This window comes from Aedes albopictus, chromosome 1, assembly GCF_035046485.1.
Source record: "Aedes albopictus strain Foshan chromosome 1, AalbF5, whole genome shotgun sequence".
Taxonomy (NCBI): domain Eukaryota; kingdom Metazoa; phylum Arthropoda; class Insecta; order Diptera; family Culicidae; genus Aedes; species Aedes albopictus.
In genome coordinates, this window is record NC_085136.1 from 200,506,743 (window position 1) to 200,522,820 (window position 16,078).

The 16,078-nt window shown below is 37.0% G+C and overlaps 1 protein-coding gene across 1 annotated transcript in view; it reads right to left on the reverse strand.

Annotated features, from left to right (window-relative positions):
* LOC109432158 (calexcitin-1) overlaps positions 1–948 on the reverse strand; it is a 173,219-nt gene extending 172,271 nt beyond the window's left edge. Inside the window, exon 1 of the mRNA XM_062846123.1 lies at positions 651–948. The gene's annotated coding sequence lies outside the window, so the exon portion shown is untranslated. The remainder of the gene's footprint in view (positions 1–650) is intronic.
* Between the last annotated feature and the right edge of the window lie 15,130 nt (positions 949–16,078).

Genomic DNA, 16,078 nt, shown 5'->3' on the forward strand with positions numbered 1-16,078 from the left:
TTGGGGCGTATCTGCTATGATTGATTACTCTTTGTAGATTTTCGCTCTCGTTAACTAAATAGCAGGTTAACTATTTGCGGTTGTGTTTGTTGTTTAAGATGCTAGTTCTAGTTGTGCACTGAGAACAATATAATCCGAAAACGGATTTATTTCCCTGTAAGTATGTCTCCGAAAAGTCCGAAGAGTAAATCGATGAAGAGAAATCGATCATTGCATATACGCCTATATGAAACTTAGCGCGAGATTTTGATTCTTAATTCATGGAACTACAAAGCTTTTGAATTTAACTTTACTTTGGCATGTTAGGAAGACTAACATTAGGGGTACTCACTAAACAGATTAAATTGCTGCGTGAGCCATAATTTTCTGCTTATTTGAAATGTTTCATGATTTTGCGAATGAAATAATCAAAGATTGCCTTGGTGATCGCGACGTTTAATCAGTTTAATCAGTTTACGCTGTTAAGTGAATCCCCCTATTATTTATTTTAATTAATTCAATAGCACAATTGCAGTTTAAAAAAATATCACAAAGGGTTATAACGAAACTTTAATTGAAGAAATGCGCCAAATAAAAATGTGGAACATTAGCTCTACCAAAACTTTTATATTTTGCTTACTTTCACTGTGAATGTTTGTTATAAGTCCTACCTGTTTGCAAAGTTTGTCTAATCGACACTATGAAGGAACTATTCCGTAACGCCAAACGAGCTTCCACCGGTAAACCACGAACTAGAACAAATCTGAGCAGCGAGCACACAAATCACCACGATCAACGGAAACACCGGCACCGGACCGACCGCTTGTTGAACAATGGATTCAATCAACCGACTTGCAACTGGAAGAGGAAACAAACCGCACTAGAGTGGCTCCTTCAGGACCAACGACGACGACAAGCGAACACAAGTAAACTCGCACCACGGACACGGAACGACGGAATGCAGAAGCTTTCCCGCTGGTGGGAGGCTTTTATATGTAGGGCAGTAATGCAACCCGCCCGCTGTTGTTGGATTGCTTGTTCTTGGTAGCTAGTACAGTTTGGCCTCATGCGGTGCGGATTTTGGGTCCGCTTCAAGTGGGTTTTATTTAAAAATGCAGATCAAACCGATATTATATTATTGGTTTTATTAGGGTTATGAATTATAGTTTTAATATAATTTTGCTACATTTTGCTATAGTTAAAACATTTTTTTTCGACAAAAAAAAAGTCAAAAGAAAACCATACGATTGTTTTTTTATTAAAATGTATAGTATTGTCAATACATATATAAAACAAGATACATTTAATTTTATTAACAATGTTTTAACATTTTGATCATGATTTTGATACTGCATACATAAAAAAACTTTTCTATGAACATTTATAAACTTGTCTTGTAGTTAAGCTTTCAATTAAACAGTTGAATTCTTCCAAAATTTATTTAAAATATTTTCTTCTCAAATTACCATCGAACAGAGGCATAGCCCGCATCGCGCGATTGGAGAAATAGCTGCACATACTGTTGCTTGCTGCCAATTCTTTCTGGAGCAATCACCCACCCGCACCGCGATAACGGTGCCAAGGGACCACTCACAGGCGGTGAGTTTCCGGTGGGTGCAATTGTGTGAGCTACCATCCGAAGTGGTTTCGCTTTCGGAGGGTTCGTGCCGATGTTCCGGGATATGAAACGAAATTTTGGTGAATTGTTATCATCATTAATGTCTGCCGCAAGAGAAAGCGGAGAGAAATACTAAGGTTTTTCGGTGGAGCAAGGGACTACGGCAATGGAGCGCGTTCACGTTTCGCTGAGAAAGCTTTCCCAGTTTGGCGGGAAAATTTGAAATCAGTACAATGAAGGACGCAAGCTATCGAAGGATGCACACCATGCTAAAGCGTGGTACCGCGACGCCCATCCGTGAGGGGAATTTCAAAGTTTGGTCCACAAGCATCCTCTGCCCCTATGGGGCTGTCCATAAACCACGTGGTCATGAGGGGGGGGGGGTTTCGGCCAATGACCATTTTGTATGGACGAATAAAAATTTTTGTATGGACTAATGACCACGCGGGGGGGGTTGACAAGTCCCAAAAAAATGACCACGTGGTTTATGGACAGTCCCTATGTTATGTTCCTGTGGCCATAAAAAGCATTCATCATTCATCATTTAAGGTCCTCGGCGTGATAGTCAGATGATTTAACCATCACACCAGATCCGCTCCACATCGGAAATTTTATTGAAATAACAAGAGTTTCAGGCGTTTGACGTGGGTTGTCAAGTTTGGCATCTACAATATAATGGTAGTTTCAAAAATAGTTTTCTTTTACTTTTAATAATATATTCATTGGAAAGCAACATGCTTGTTTTTTTCTTTCTCTGGCTTATTATTATTCATAATAAAAAAAAATATTTTCACAGAAAAATCAGGGAATCTCCTGATTAATCAAGCTTACAACTTTTCAAAAATTTCTTACCTTGTATACCGTACTAATAAAATGTTATTTTCAATTATTCTTTTTAACTACAACGGCAATGCATAACTTGGAAATGATTCCTTCTCCAGCATTTACAAAGTAGTAAATGATTTGAAAAACAAATCATTCTGCTCGGTTTGACAGAAGGGACCGAGGGATTTATCAGTAAAACATTTGCATCGAAATACATACTCTGTTCAATTTCTTATTGAATATTGTGGTTTTTACATTCATCTTCGACCCTCGGCGACTACAGCTAAATTGACTTCGAAACAAGGTTAAAAATTGTTAATTTCTACAAGAGTCGCCATGAAACACTGGATAAATTAAACAAAACTTCACATGGATTTTAAATTAGTAAATATGTTCTAAAATATAGGAATTTACATAATTTTAAAAGAATTTCAATGTGTAAATGTATTGAAATTGGTCTACGTTTGATTGACGACAATAAATAAATAAATAAATTCAACAAACGATATATTTGTTTCAATGTCAACGCTTTTATGTCCGTATACAATCATTCCAAATCTGCTCATGTTAACAAAGTTGGCGTTTTAAAAAAAATATGTTTAACATTATTTTGAAAAAAAAATGCGTTAAAATTTAGGAAAGTGCTATCCCTTATCATCAAAACTTAGCTATATTGTTTCATCAATAACACTAGTTAACAGCATTTTTGAACTCGGAAAGCTGATGATCATTTTTGGTGTAGAATCATGGCATGAGTTTAAAAACAGGAAAAAAATCACAGTAGAGCAGATTTTTTTTCGACTTTCCATACAAGGTTGATGATATGAAATCGATTTTGGTTCTATTTAGTTTTAAGCAAAGTCGCTCACTTCACACATTTCATTCTCCGAAATCAATGCTCCGATTGAGCTGATCTTTTTACTGTAATTCACCTACATACAGTGTCGGCCCAAGTAACACAGAAAACATCTTTGAAAGTTAAATTTGAAAAAGATGTTGTAGTATAGTACTATAATCGAATCTGAACACATCCTATGTTAAAATCATGTTTTAACTATGTTTGGTAATAACAAGTCACTGAAAAATGCTATCAACCTAACCACAAGTTAGAGTAACGTAAATTGAACGGCAATTGCACTAGAGTTTTGTATCATTGTCTTCCTTCAATTCAAGATTATATGAAAAACATCAACAGCACATTGTTATAACTTTTGGGCTAAAGTATGTTAAGAATACGTTAAATTTACGTATTAAATACGTTGGTGTATAACTTTATCAATTTGATGTCTCTCTTCACTCACTTGAATATTATTGATGAAAAATCATTTGCACTTGAAGCTTTTCAACTAATCCAACACCAATATTTTATGCTTTGCGATTGTTGATTGCCTGGAGTTAATATTTCGTTGTCATCCAGGCTCCAAATTTGCTTTACGGCTATAAGAATATTCTGAAAAATTCTTGACGAGTCCTAATGGGTCAGCAGAGGAAAGTCACCATTGAGCTTCACCTCAGTGTCAGGCCTTATATGCCATCTAAAAATTACTTTGGCCATTAACGTGACAGCTAATTCTCACTAAGAAACGCTAATTTTTATTCCGCGATACACTAGAAACCAAAATATTCAGACTGAAGTCAAAAACTGCACTACAACTTTGTTATTGTTATATTTATGTTCAAAACAGGTATTCAAAAACAACAATCACATCGTTGTATGCTATTTGGAAAAAAAGATGTTGCAAAAACGTTATTACGACGTTATTTCAATGTATATCATTTGATTCAAGTAGTATTCGACAAACATGTTGTTGTGATGTACACCCGATGTTATTAAAATGTAATTATAATATTCTGGATTTCTGCCTATCGGGACTGTTTGATTACAGTGCCTGCTAAAATGTTTCACAATAATATTTGTATATTTAGCCGTTTGATCATGATAGATCCTATCCAAAAAATATTTATCTGGGGCAGTTGAAACATTCAATGAAGTGATTTAATTTCCTTATTTATATGTAACGAATACAAGCACATCTTTAGTAAAATGATCAAAAGAAGCATTTTAAAACTTCCAGACGGTGCTGTGTCCAGTAGCCACCATGTTGCATGTCTGAAAAATTGTTCAAAAATCTGACAAAAACCAGAGAGATGACCAAAACCTCCCATCGTGTTATCGATCTGATGGAAAGCGAATGAATGCATCAAAGGTGAATGTGCTTATTTCACCATAAATTTCGAATGGCACATGAAATTAAGTCATAGTGATCGAACATTGAGATGGTAAATTACAAATGAAATGTAAGGCTTGAACATTATTTTCAGCCATTACAAAATAGCACATAATAGGTGTCACAATTATTTGCAGTGTTCATTTGATAAATCGTGATGTTTCTGCTACCATCATCTAAGTTCTTACGATGTTGCAGAGAACATATTCGATACTTAATGTTATGTTATAAGAATGTATTGAAAAACATCTTTTGTAACATCATGAAGATGTTTTATAAGCCACCATTTTTTGCGCTTTTTCGGTGATATAAGTGTACGAAAATAAGTTTTCCATAGTTAGAACAAAACATTTAGACGTATGTATGAAGCATGTTTTATATACATTATTATAACAAGTTGTGTTACTTGGAGGACAAAACAATAAGGCCACCGGTCCTATTTCATACAAAATGGCCAAGTTTGACGATATGGTACTCGGTTTCTAGTGAACCAATTTGGCTGAAATTTTGACAGCCGACATGAAATTAGGGTAATTTTGATTTTTATTAAATTGATAAAGTAATGTTCACTATCTTCAAAGTTACAGATACACGGTGCGACAAAATTCTAACACCTAATTTTTATGATGGTTATTTGTGGTCATTTCAATAAAAATGTCCCAAAGTTTAAATGGCATCCTTTATTTTAGTACTTGTTTATCAATCATCAAGTATCAGATACTCACATATATAGGGGATACTCAAAATAACTGGGACAGGTAAAATTTTCACTATTCAAAAAATGTTCAACTCGCTGTAACTTTTCGAAAAGGGCATCAAATATTCTCAAATTTTTACTGTAAGCTCATCAACTAGGTGTGTATCAGTGGTCAGAATTTGGAAAAGATCGGGCTATTCTACACGAAGTTATAAAGATTCTAGAAAAAGGTATAATTATCTGATAGCCAACTTTGAGCTGTTATATCTCCGGATTCAATGAACCGAATGCAATGAAATTTTGATCATTTATGACTAATAAAATGAACTTTGAAAAACAGTTAACTTAAATTGAAATTATTAATAAGAAAAAAAGTTATAGCGATTTCATTTATCCTATGGTTTTTGAGTAAATTTATCTTTTTTTTTCATATGCATCCCATTACTTTTTCAATTTAATGCCGGCTATTTGGTTGCTTTCTTTTGAAACATAAATATTCTTCTTCTTCTTCTTGGCGTAACGTCCTCACTGGGACTAAGCCTGCTTTTCAGCTCAGTGTTCTATGAGCACTTCCACAGTTATTAACTGAGAGCTTCCTCTGCCAATGACCATTTTGCATGTGTATATCGTGTGACAGGCACGAAGATACTCTATGCCCAAGGAAGTCAAGGAAATTTCCTTAACGAAAAGATCCTGGACCGATCGGGAATCGAACCCGTCACCCTCAGCATGGTCATGCTGAATACCCGTGCGTTTACCGCCTCGGCTATATGGGCCCCATATATATACATAAATATATTCAAGTCAATTAGAGGGAATTCAAATGAACTATTTTTTTTTTTATTCCTGTTCGGGTTTGTCACTGCGACCAGTTTTTAGATCTATTGTGACATTACCCGTATCCTTAGTGTAATGCATGTCGCATTACTCAATTGCCATTGAGGGGCAATAAAGTATCGATTTTGATACAGTTTTTGTTTTGTTTTCTTAGAAAACAAAACAAGAGTACTGATATTGGCCATGCATCGGAAACCTAGCATCACCCTTGTTTTACTGCTAAATTCTCCCCAGGTTTAGGACCCGGGTTTTAACATTAGCAGCAATATCATTCCAATAATGGGACATGTGTTCAGTAATAAGGATTCTAGTATGTTCCTTGCGTACTAGCACTTTCCAGTCTTCGAAGAGTTAGTACATACATGGATCCCTAACCCAATTTGATTTCCTTTGCATTGAGTTTAGCCTCAGATGGTGAGGTTTTTAACTATATGCAAAGTAAAGTTGGTAAACTTAGTTTTATTCAAAGACTGGAAGTCATCACAACACCAGTAGCAAGGACTAAATACTATAATGCCTATAATTATCAGAACACATATTCCAAAATTGAAAAATAGGACGACACTAGATTTCGGTTTGGTAGATCTAACACCGCAACGCAACCCAAAAAGGCGATCTACCCACGCTACGGGCTCCGTTAAAGATCGAGCATGTTTTAAACCCCCTCAACCATTCATCCCTCAGCACGGGTCGCCTGACACCTTGGATTGGGGTTACCTGTTTGGTGGACTTTTACCCCCGGAACAGGTGGTCCGTAGTGCTATTCTAAGCCGGCAGCTACACGGACATCAAATGAACTATAATAACTATCTCGAATTTTGAAACGATGATGAAGTTTTGGATAAATTGGTGTGATATTAGAAAAATAATCTAATCGTTATAATTTTCTTTCGTGTAAAGAATTTTAAGTTTAGTCAAATGTTTTTAAAAGCTCATCATATAAGTCATAAATGGTCAAAATTTCATTGCATTCAGTTCATTGAATCCGGAGATATAACAGCTCAAAATTTGAGAATATTTGATGCCCTTTTCGAAAAGTTACAGCGAGTTGAACATTTTTTGAAAAGTAAAAATTTTACCTGTCCCAGTTATTTTGAGTATCCTTTGTATCCTTTGGTATTGGCAATCTGATAGTGGTCCTATTATTTTGTCGTTTCGTATATCTGTAACTTTTGATGTAGTGAACAGAACTCAATCAATTAAATACAAATCAAAATCCACGTAACTCCATGGCGACTGTCAAAATTTCAGCCAAATCGGTTCACTAGAAACCGAGTATCACATCGTCAAACTTGGCCAATTTGTATGAAAAATGGGTGGTGGTCTTATTGTTTTGTCCGACACTGTATGATATGTCAAAAAAATGTTGAGAAAGATTTTTTAAATTGTTTTTTCTTATTGAGAAAAAAATACAATTCTTCATATGTTTTTGGAAATTTTACTAAAATTTAAGGATATTGTCCCCAAAACTCGCCAACATCTTGAATTTCATCAACCTGACGAAAAACCTGCTTTCAGATGATCGAATGGTCCAATATTCAGCTTTTAATTTATTAAAATCCAGTTGTTAAACTCGATATAAAGCTGAAGCTCAAAAACTGTTCTACTTAAAATTTTTAAAGCTCGGTTTCGAAATCAGCGCTAAATTATGCTTCAAAAATTGTGGTCATTGACAGAAGTTCTCAACTTTCGTTTAATTTTGGAAACTATTGTAATTCCTGAATCAGGTTCATTTCGACGTACAAGCCCTGACATGTTACTTACGAGATAGATGTTGCTTGTTTTTGTAGCTAAAAGCAGAATTCACTAGATAACAAAGATAGAGAAAGTGAGTTTTCTCATGAATATGAATCTCTATGAAATTGCCACTTTAAAAAAGCATCGGCTTTATTCCCGAAACGAATCAATAGTTCAAACCTCTACCAATCCCACATGCCCACTTTTAAAATGCAGTAGGCGATTCTTGACATGGGGCATCGGCTTTATTCCCGAAACGAATCAATAGTTCAAACCTCTACCAATCCCACATGCCCACCTTTAAAAATGCAGTAGGCGATTCTGGACATGGGGCTGTCACTCTTGTAGAAATTTGTTGCCATCATCGTGTTGTGAGAGAACGATGCCCAAATTGCGAACCTTTTGTCTAATCATGTACCTAATTTCAATCAGAATTATCCAGGGTTCTAAGTGGACATAGCTTTATCCTTCCCGTATGCACGTTATGTCGGGTCCCGCCACCACCCAACACCAATACATTCGCCGAAGCCCATAGCAACAGCAGAGATCCAGACCCAGCCAACTGCACGTGCAGGGACAAATCGATGAGCTACGCAAGTTCCACCTGTCGTGGGAACGAAGGTTGCATCGGAATCACACCACCCGGAGGAACGCCGATTCAGCAGGTTTAGTTAATAAAAGGTGATTGACGAATGATTTCGGTTTAGTTTTAAGTGAAGTGTTGTAGAATCTAGTTCATTTTAGTGAATAAAAGTTTTTTTATAAAGTCTCGGTAAACGGACTCATAGCTGGCGCAGTCAACGGTAGTCTGTGGAAGTAGTGTAATTCCGAAAAGTGTTTAGGAAATCGCGAATCCCGACTAAGCAAAGTTCAGTGAGAACAGCTGATGTACCGGGAGACCATCGGTGAGGGAACATCATCCGAGTAGAGTACATCAGAGCGAAGGAAGACCCACGGACAGGAACCAACACCCCAAAAGGATTTCTACAACAACTTTTAACTCCAGGAAGATGATACTGATCTTACTGTAAGTAAAAACCACCACGGTATTTTATTACTAAAACATTAAGTGACCTTTTAGTGAAACCCTAAGCGCTAAAGTGATTTAATAGTGAAGCTTTTTAGAGTGAGAGGGAATATCGAACTCGAACATTGTTCTTCCTTAATTGATCCCGAAGTGCTAAAATCAAACCCTCATAAAGGGTAACGAATCAAACGCAATAAAGTGACCCACGCGAAAAGTGCAAAATAAAACGACAAACTAACAACCACACGCTTTGAAACCCAGTCAAAACATACGGCGGCAGGGAGTGCAAGCGAAAGAATCTTATTTCACCCGTGTGTAAATTTGATAAAAACAGACACACCATGTCCGAGCCATCCGCTCAAATTCGGGCTACAGAAATTACTCCCGAACAGCTGATCCAGCAAGTGGCTCAGCTGACCAACACCCAAACGAATTTAATCGCAACAATTAATGCTTTACAAGAAAGGGCAAAGAACCCCTTCACGAGCTTCCACATCCCCGATCAAATTAAGATCATTCCCCAATTTAACGGAAACCGTAAGGAAGCCCTAGCCTGGATCGAAGACACTCAGGAGGCAATCGATCAATTCGAGGAATTCGAACTCGAACCTGAGTACAGGCAAATTATTAGGGTTATTAAATCTAAGATAGTCGGTGAAGCAAGGGAAGTGCTTATAGCTTCCGGAAATCCCTCGGAGTGGGCTGAGATAAAGGAAATCCTTCTCAATGCCTTTGGGGATAAACGAGACATAACGTCTCATATACAATCTTTGTTTTACGTGAGGCAAGGGAAGAAAACTCTCCAAGAGTACTTCCAAAAAGTTAAGGCAATTGACACAGCAATCAAGACAACAGCTGCACAGATGGAGGACTACAAAAGGTCCACCGAGGCAGTAAACAAATTAATTAGTCTGATGACCCTCACTAGGTACATCGATGGACTTAATGGGGAAAACTTAGCGATGTACGTGAGGAGTTACCGACCAAAATCTTTGGAGGAGGCTAACGAAATAACAATCGCCCATTCAAACGCCTCCTTTAGGCAAAAAATGGAAAATAGGCAAACGTCCTCTAGCTCCTCCGGAGCAAATGTTCACACAAAATCCCAAAATAAAAACGAAACTACTAGAAACCAAAATTTTAATAACTCAGGACAACAAAAAACATATTCCGGCAAGTTTAAAAGAAACAACGATGAAGACGTGTCCATGAAAACACATATTTCAAAGATGCAAATCAACAATAACGAATCAAAACGGGAAAAACATGAGGTAGAATCAAGGGAAGAGCCGGAGGAACAGCAAAATATTTCACATGAATTAGAATCCGACGAGGACGAATATTTCGTAGGCGATGAGATAAATTTTCAGATAGTCGGATGCGAAAAAACAAAGGGCTAAACAATTTCATCCCATACATTACTATTTCTACAACGAAGGGTGAAATGAAATTTTTAATAGACACAGGGGCTAACAAAAATTACATCTCTCCCGAACATGTTAATGTAGAAAACGCTAAACTGGAAAAAGGCCTTAAGGTCACCAACATCAATGGTACCTTCGAGATCGACCGATCAGTGTCGTTCGACCCGTTTTCACTAAACAAAAAATTGAAATTTTACGTCTTTAAGTTCCATCAATTTTTCGACGGACTAATTGGGTACGAATCACTGCGTGATTTAAACGCTCAATTAGATATTGGGAAAAATAAATTGAAAATTGGGAGGAAAACTATCGAATTGAAGAAAAGATTCCCGGAAACACAGAAAATTAATCTCAATGAGCAAGAAATTCAGTTCATCAAGATAAAAACACTTAATGAAGGAGATTTTATTATAGGAGAAGAAAGGAACATGGGAGGTTTTTCTATTTTGCCTGGCATTTACAACAGTAAAAATAACTTTGCCTGCGTAGCCGTAAAAAACCATAATAAATTAAATGTGGAAATCAACGTTAATGAAATCAGCTTTAAAAACGACGAATTTATTGAAACTCAAGGCCCAAAATATCTCACGAAAAACAAAATCAAAATACAAGACGATTCCCTTGACAAGTTAGAAAAAGAGGCTTTAGAAAAAATTATTTCCGATAACTCTGAAATCCTATACTTCGAAGAAGAAAAATTGTCATTCACCCATCGGATTAAACATAAAATCAGAACGGTGGACAATATTCCAATCCACACCAAATCATATCGGTACCCGCAAATATTTGAAAACGAGGTACAAAAGCAAATTCAAAAGATGCTGAAAGACGGGATTATTAAAGAATCCATATCACCCTATACGTCACCTGTGTGGGTAGTACCCAAAAAGGCTGACGCATCAGGACTAAAAAAGTTTCGATTAGTTATTGACTATCGCAAACTTAATGAAAAAACCATTTCCGACCGATATCCAATACCGGATATCACGGAAATATTAGACAAACTTGGTAGAGCCACATATTTTTCTACGATAGATCTAGTTTCAGGATTTCACCAAATCCAACTAGACAAAAATGATTTCGAGAAAACGGCTTTCTCCGTGAGTTCTGGAAAATACGAATTCACCAGAATGCCTTTTGGTCTCAAGAACGCCCCCGCGACTTTTCAAAGGGTTATGGATGCCGTTCTTCGGGAATTCGTTGGAGTATGTTGTCTAGTATACATGGATGACATAATAATCTTTTCTAGTTCATTCGAAGAGCACGTTAAAGATATTACGAAAATTCTTCAAAAACTCAAAGAAGCGTGTTTAAAAATACAGCTAGACAAGTGTTATTTTTTTAGACGAGAAGTTCAGTTTCTAGGACATACCGTTACCGAAAAAGGAGTCAAGCCAAATTGTGATAAAATCGAAGTTATCAAAAATTGGCCAATACCCAGAAACGAAAAGGAGCTTAAACAATTTCTTGGAACAATCGGCTACTATCGCCGCTTTATTAAAGACTTTGCTAAGATGGTTAAACCACTCACACAATTACTGCGAAGTGATACAGATTTTACATTCACCCCAGAAATAATCCAATGTTTCGAAAAATGCAAATCTCTTCTAACTTTGGACCCCATTTTGGCTTATCCCGACTTTGCGAAAGAATTTATACTTACTACGGATGCGAGCGATTTCGCAATCGGCGCAGTCCTGTCACAAGGCCAAATTGGCAAAGATCGCCCTATCGCTTATGCATCTAGGACACTTTGCAAAACAGAAGAAAATTATTGTACTACCGAAAAGGAACTCCTAGCCATTATATGGGCAGTGAAACATTTCCGCCCTTATCTTTATGGGCGACGTTTTAAACTAATTACTGATCATCAGCCATTAATCTATTCAATGACTAGTGCGAACCCAAAAATTTTGCGTTGGAAAATAGACTTGAGCGAATTCGATTTCGAAACCATTTATAAACCAGGAAGAGAGAACGTCGTTGCAGACGCCCTCTCAAGAATTAAACCAACCGAAGTAAACGTCAATAGTCAAAATGAGGCGGAAAATGACCATGACGAAGACAACAACGACAGTGACGGAGACACAGTACACTCAGCCGACACTAGCGACGACCACTATATTTGGACAACCGAGAAACCAGTTAATATGTTTAAAACTCAACTGATATTCAAAATTTCCTCACTAGACATTGATTCCTATGAACAAGTCTTCCCTAAATACCATAGATTCAACTTTTCGAGACCAGACTACAGTGAAGAAGCACTTGTCAAAATTTTCAAGGAAAAGCTTAACCCAAAGGGCGTTAATTGCATCTATTGCCCCATACCGCTAACTCAAGTAATACAAGAGACATACAGGAAACACTTTTCTCATAGCAAAATCTTTAAGCTTTTTATTTCACAGGTATTCTTACAGGACGTCAGGCGATCGGAAGAACAAGACGAAATTGTGCAAAAGGTGCACGAGTACGCGCACAGAGGAATGAAAGAAAATAAATTACAAATCCTTTCGGACTATTTTTTTCCGGAAATCGATAAGAAACTCAAAATTTACATCAATAACTGTCTTATTTGCAAAAAATGCAAATACGACAGGAAACCTCCAAAATTAATACAAAAAACGAACGATGCAAATCGACCTTTCCAAAAGATCCATATTGACATATTTTTCATCAAAGGTAGAAAAATGCTTACTGTCGTCGACGCGTTTTCAAAATTTGCAAACGTGATCCCTCTGGAAACAAGAACAATCATTGATCTTAAAAGAGCAATCACGGAGCACCTTCGTATTTTTGGCAGACCAGAAATAATCGTTTGCGACCAAGAGCCTGGCTTTACATCAATAGATTTTATCGGTTTTCTCCAAGACTTGAACATAGAGTTGCACCACGCTAGCTGTAGTAACTCAAACGGAATAGTAGAACGTTTTCATTCTACACTTATTGAACTGTTCAGGACTATGAATCATAAACACACAGACTTAGATTTCAACGACAGAATAAACATTTTGGTTGACTTATATAACAATACTGTTCATTCTGCCACGGGTTTTAAACCACGCCAGGTAATCTTTAATTACCAGAACAGAACAGACGCCGATGACATTTTCCAAAATTACCAAAAGACTCAGTCAGCAATTTTAGTAATGATGGAGAAAAGGAAAAAACAAGTAGAAGAGGAGAACAAGAGTAAATCATTACCAAAACAGCTAGACCAGGGCAAGGACATTTTTGTTAAAGTTACCCAACGAATCACAAAAGACAAAGAACCATTTAAAATATCCAGAGTGCAAGAAAATAACGAGTTGACCTTTAGAGATGCGTTTGGAGTTAAAGTCCACAAAAACAGAATTAAGAAATAATTTTCTTGGACTCTTTTCAGACTCGTACAACCGATTATAGCGACGACGTATCACGACGTATCATCAAAGAACGGACTGTTGACAATTAAATTAGACACAGTTAGAGTACGAGTAGGTTACGAAAGAATCATCCACAAAGTTGACCTTGACCACATAAGACAGAACATTGACTATATAGAAAATCTGGCAACCAAACTTAATATCACAGACCATTTAGAACAAACCTTCCAGTTTAAAATCAGAAAAGCACACGAAAAACTGACCGGTTTTTATCCTAAAAGATTTAAAAGAGGACTTGTGAACGCTTTGGGAAAAGTCATTAAATTCATAGCAGGTAACCCGGATCAGGAAGATTTAGATCTAATCAATCAAAATTTTGAAATACAAGAATACAATAACAATAAAATTGTCGAGAATCAGTCAAAACAGATTAAAATTAACAATTTACTTCAATCTACGGTCAACAAAGTTTCGAAAACATTGAGATCAATTCAACTTCAAATCGATCAAGACAGTTTAAAATTTACAAAAGATCTAGAGCTGATTAACCTTATTCTCAATCTTGATATATTGATTAAAACCTTAGAAGACCTAGAAGAGCAGATAGTCTTTTCAAAATCAAACCACTTAAACAGGAATATTTTGAGCTTAAAAGACAGAGAGTATATTTGGAAATTATTGGACAACCAACAAATTAATATTAAATTTGAAGACGAAATCTACAAATTCGTTCAATCAATCGCCTCTTTGCAAAATAACCATATCATCATAATCATCAAAATTCCTATAATTGAGCAGAAGCAGTACAGATTGATGCAACTGGAACCCATCAGCACAAACGGAACCCGGATCGATACAAATATACGCTATGTGGCTCAACATCAACACACGTTTTACGAGCAAAAGGAGAGGTGTTTCATCTGCGACAATAGCTACCCAGTAAACGACGAATGCGTCTTCAACATACTCACTAATCAGAAAGCCAGATGTTCAACGTACAATCAACCAGATCAACCAATCATCAAGGAGATCACCCTTGGAACCATATTGATCGATACAGACAAATCGGTACATGTCGAGGACTCCTGCGGCGATTCACGCATCATTGCAACACCAACAATAGTCGAAACAGGTAACTGCACAGTTACAGCGCAGAATTTTACATTCAAGAGTAATCCTAAACCCTCTGAACAACAAGAATTTCTTACACCAATTTTTGGTAAAGAGATAATAATAACCAAGCAGAGAACGGACATAGAAGAACTGCATCAGATGAATCTTAACAATCTGGAGGAGATCAACAGCCTTAAATTTCACATGACCAGCTCTCAGACACTTGGAGGAATAGTTATTGCCTCTCTCGTGTCGTTACCACTAATCATCTTCTGCATTCGTAGATACAAAAGTCAGTATAGGAGTCAATCTCACGTAGCCAAGGAAGGAGACACAGTCACTCTACGCATCTCGAGAAGTAATTCAGATTTATCAGATGACCACCCAAAGGAAAAACTAGCTAATCAACAGAAAGAAAAACCATCCAGTTTGGCAACATCATTTTTTCCGGCCAAATTCACGTTCATAGACGGTTCATCGAAGTCAACCGAGGACGCCTGACACTTAGGGGGGAGACGTTATGTCGGGTCCCGCCACCACCCAACACCAATACATTCGCCGAAGCCCATAGCAACAGCAGAGATCCAGACCCAGCCAACTGCACGTGCAGGGACAAATCGATGAGCTACGCAAGTTCCACCTGTCGTGGGAACGAAGGTTGCATCGGAATCACACCACCCGGAGGAACGCCGATTCAGCAGGTTTAGTTAATAAAAGGTGATTGACGAATGATTTCGGTTTAGTTTTAAGTGAAGTGTTGTAGAATCTAGTTCATTTTAGTGAATAAAAGTTTTTTTATAAAGTCTCGGTAAACGGACTCATAGCTTGCATATCTTCCGAACTGAAATTTATGCAAAAACTTTTTGACCTTAATTTGGTACATAATTGATCGGACAAACGCCGATTTTCATTCAAAATGGCCAACTTTGAGATGCTGTAACCTGCTGTAGCTATGGTTTGCTTTAGTGGATTGAGCTCATTGTTTAACACGGGACTACAAATATGCTGAATGTTGCGTATACTGAATACAATATGTACTTACAGCGGCACGCATGAGAATCATTGCTGATCCGTCTGTATGACACTAAACGCGAGACTTTTATGTTCATACGCAAACTTACGATTCGACGATCCCGTAACGTGGGTAGATCACCTTGGAATGGTGCGTTACGGCGTAAGATCTACCACATCAAGTTTCAATTTTGCTATTTTCCTGCCTAAAGTGGGA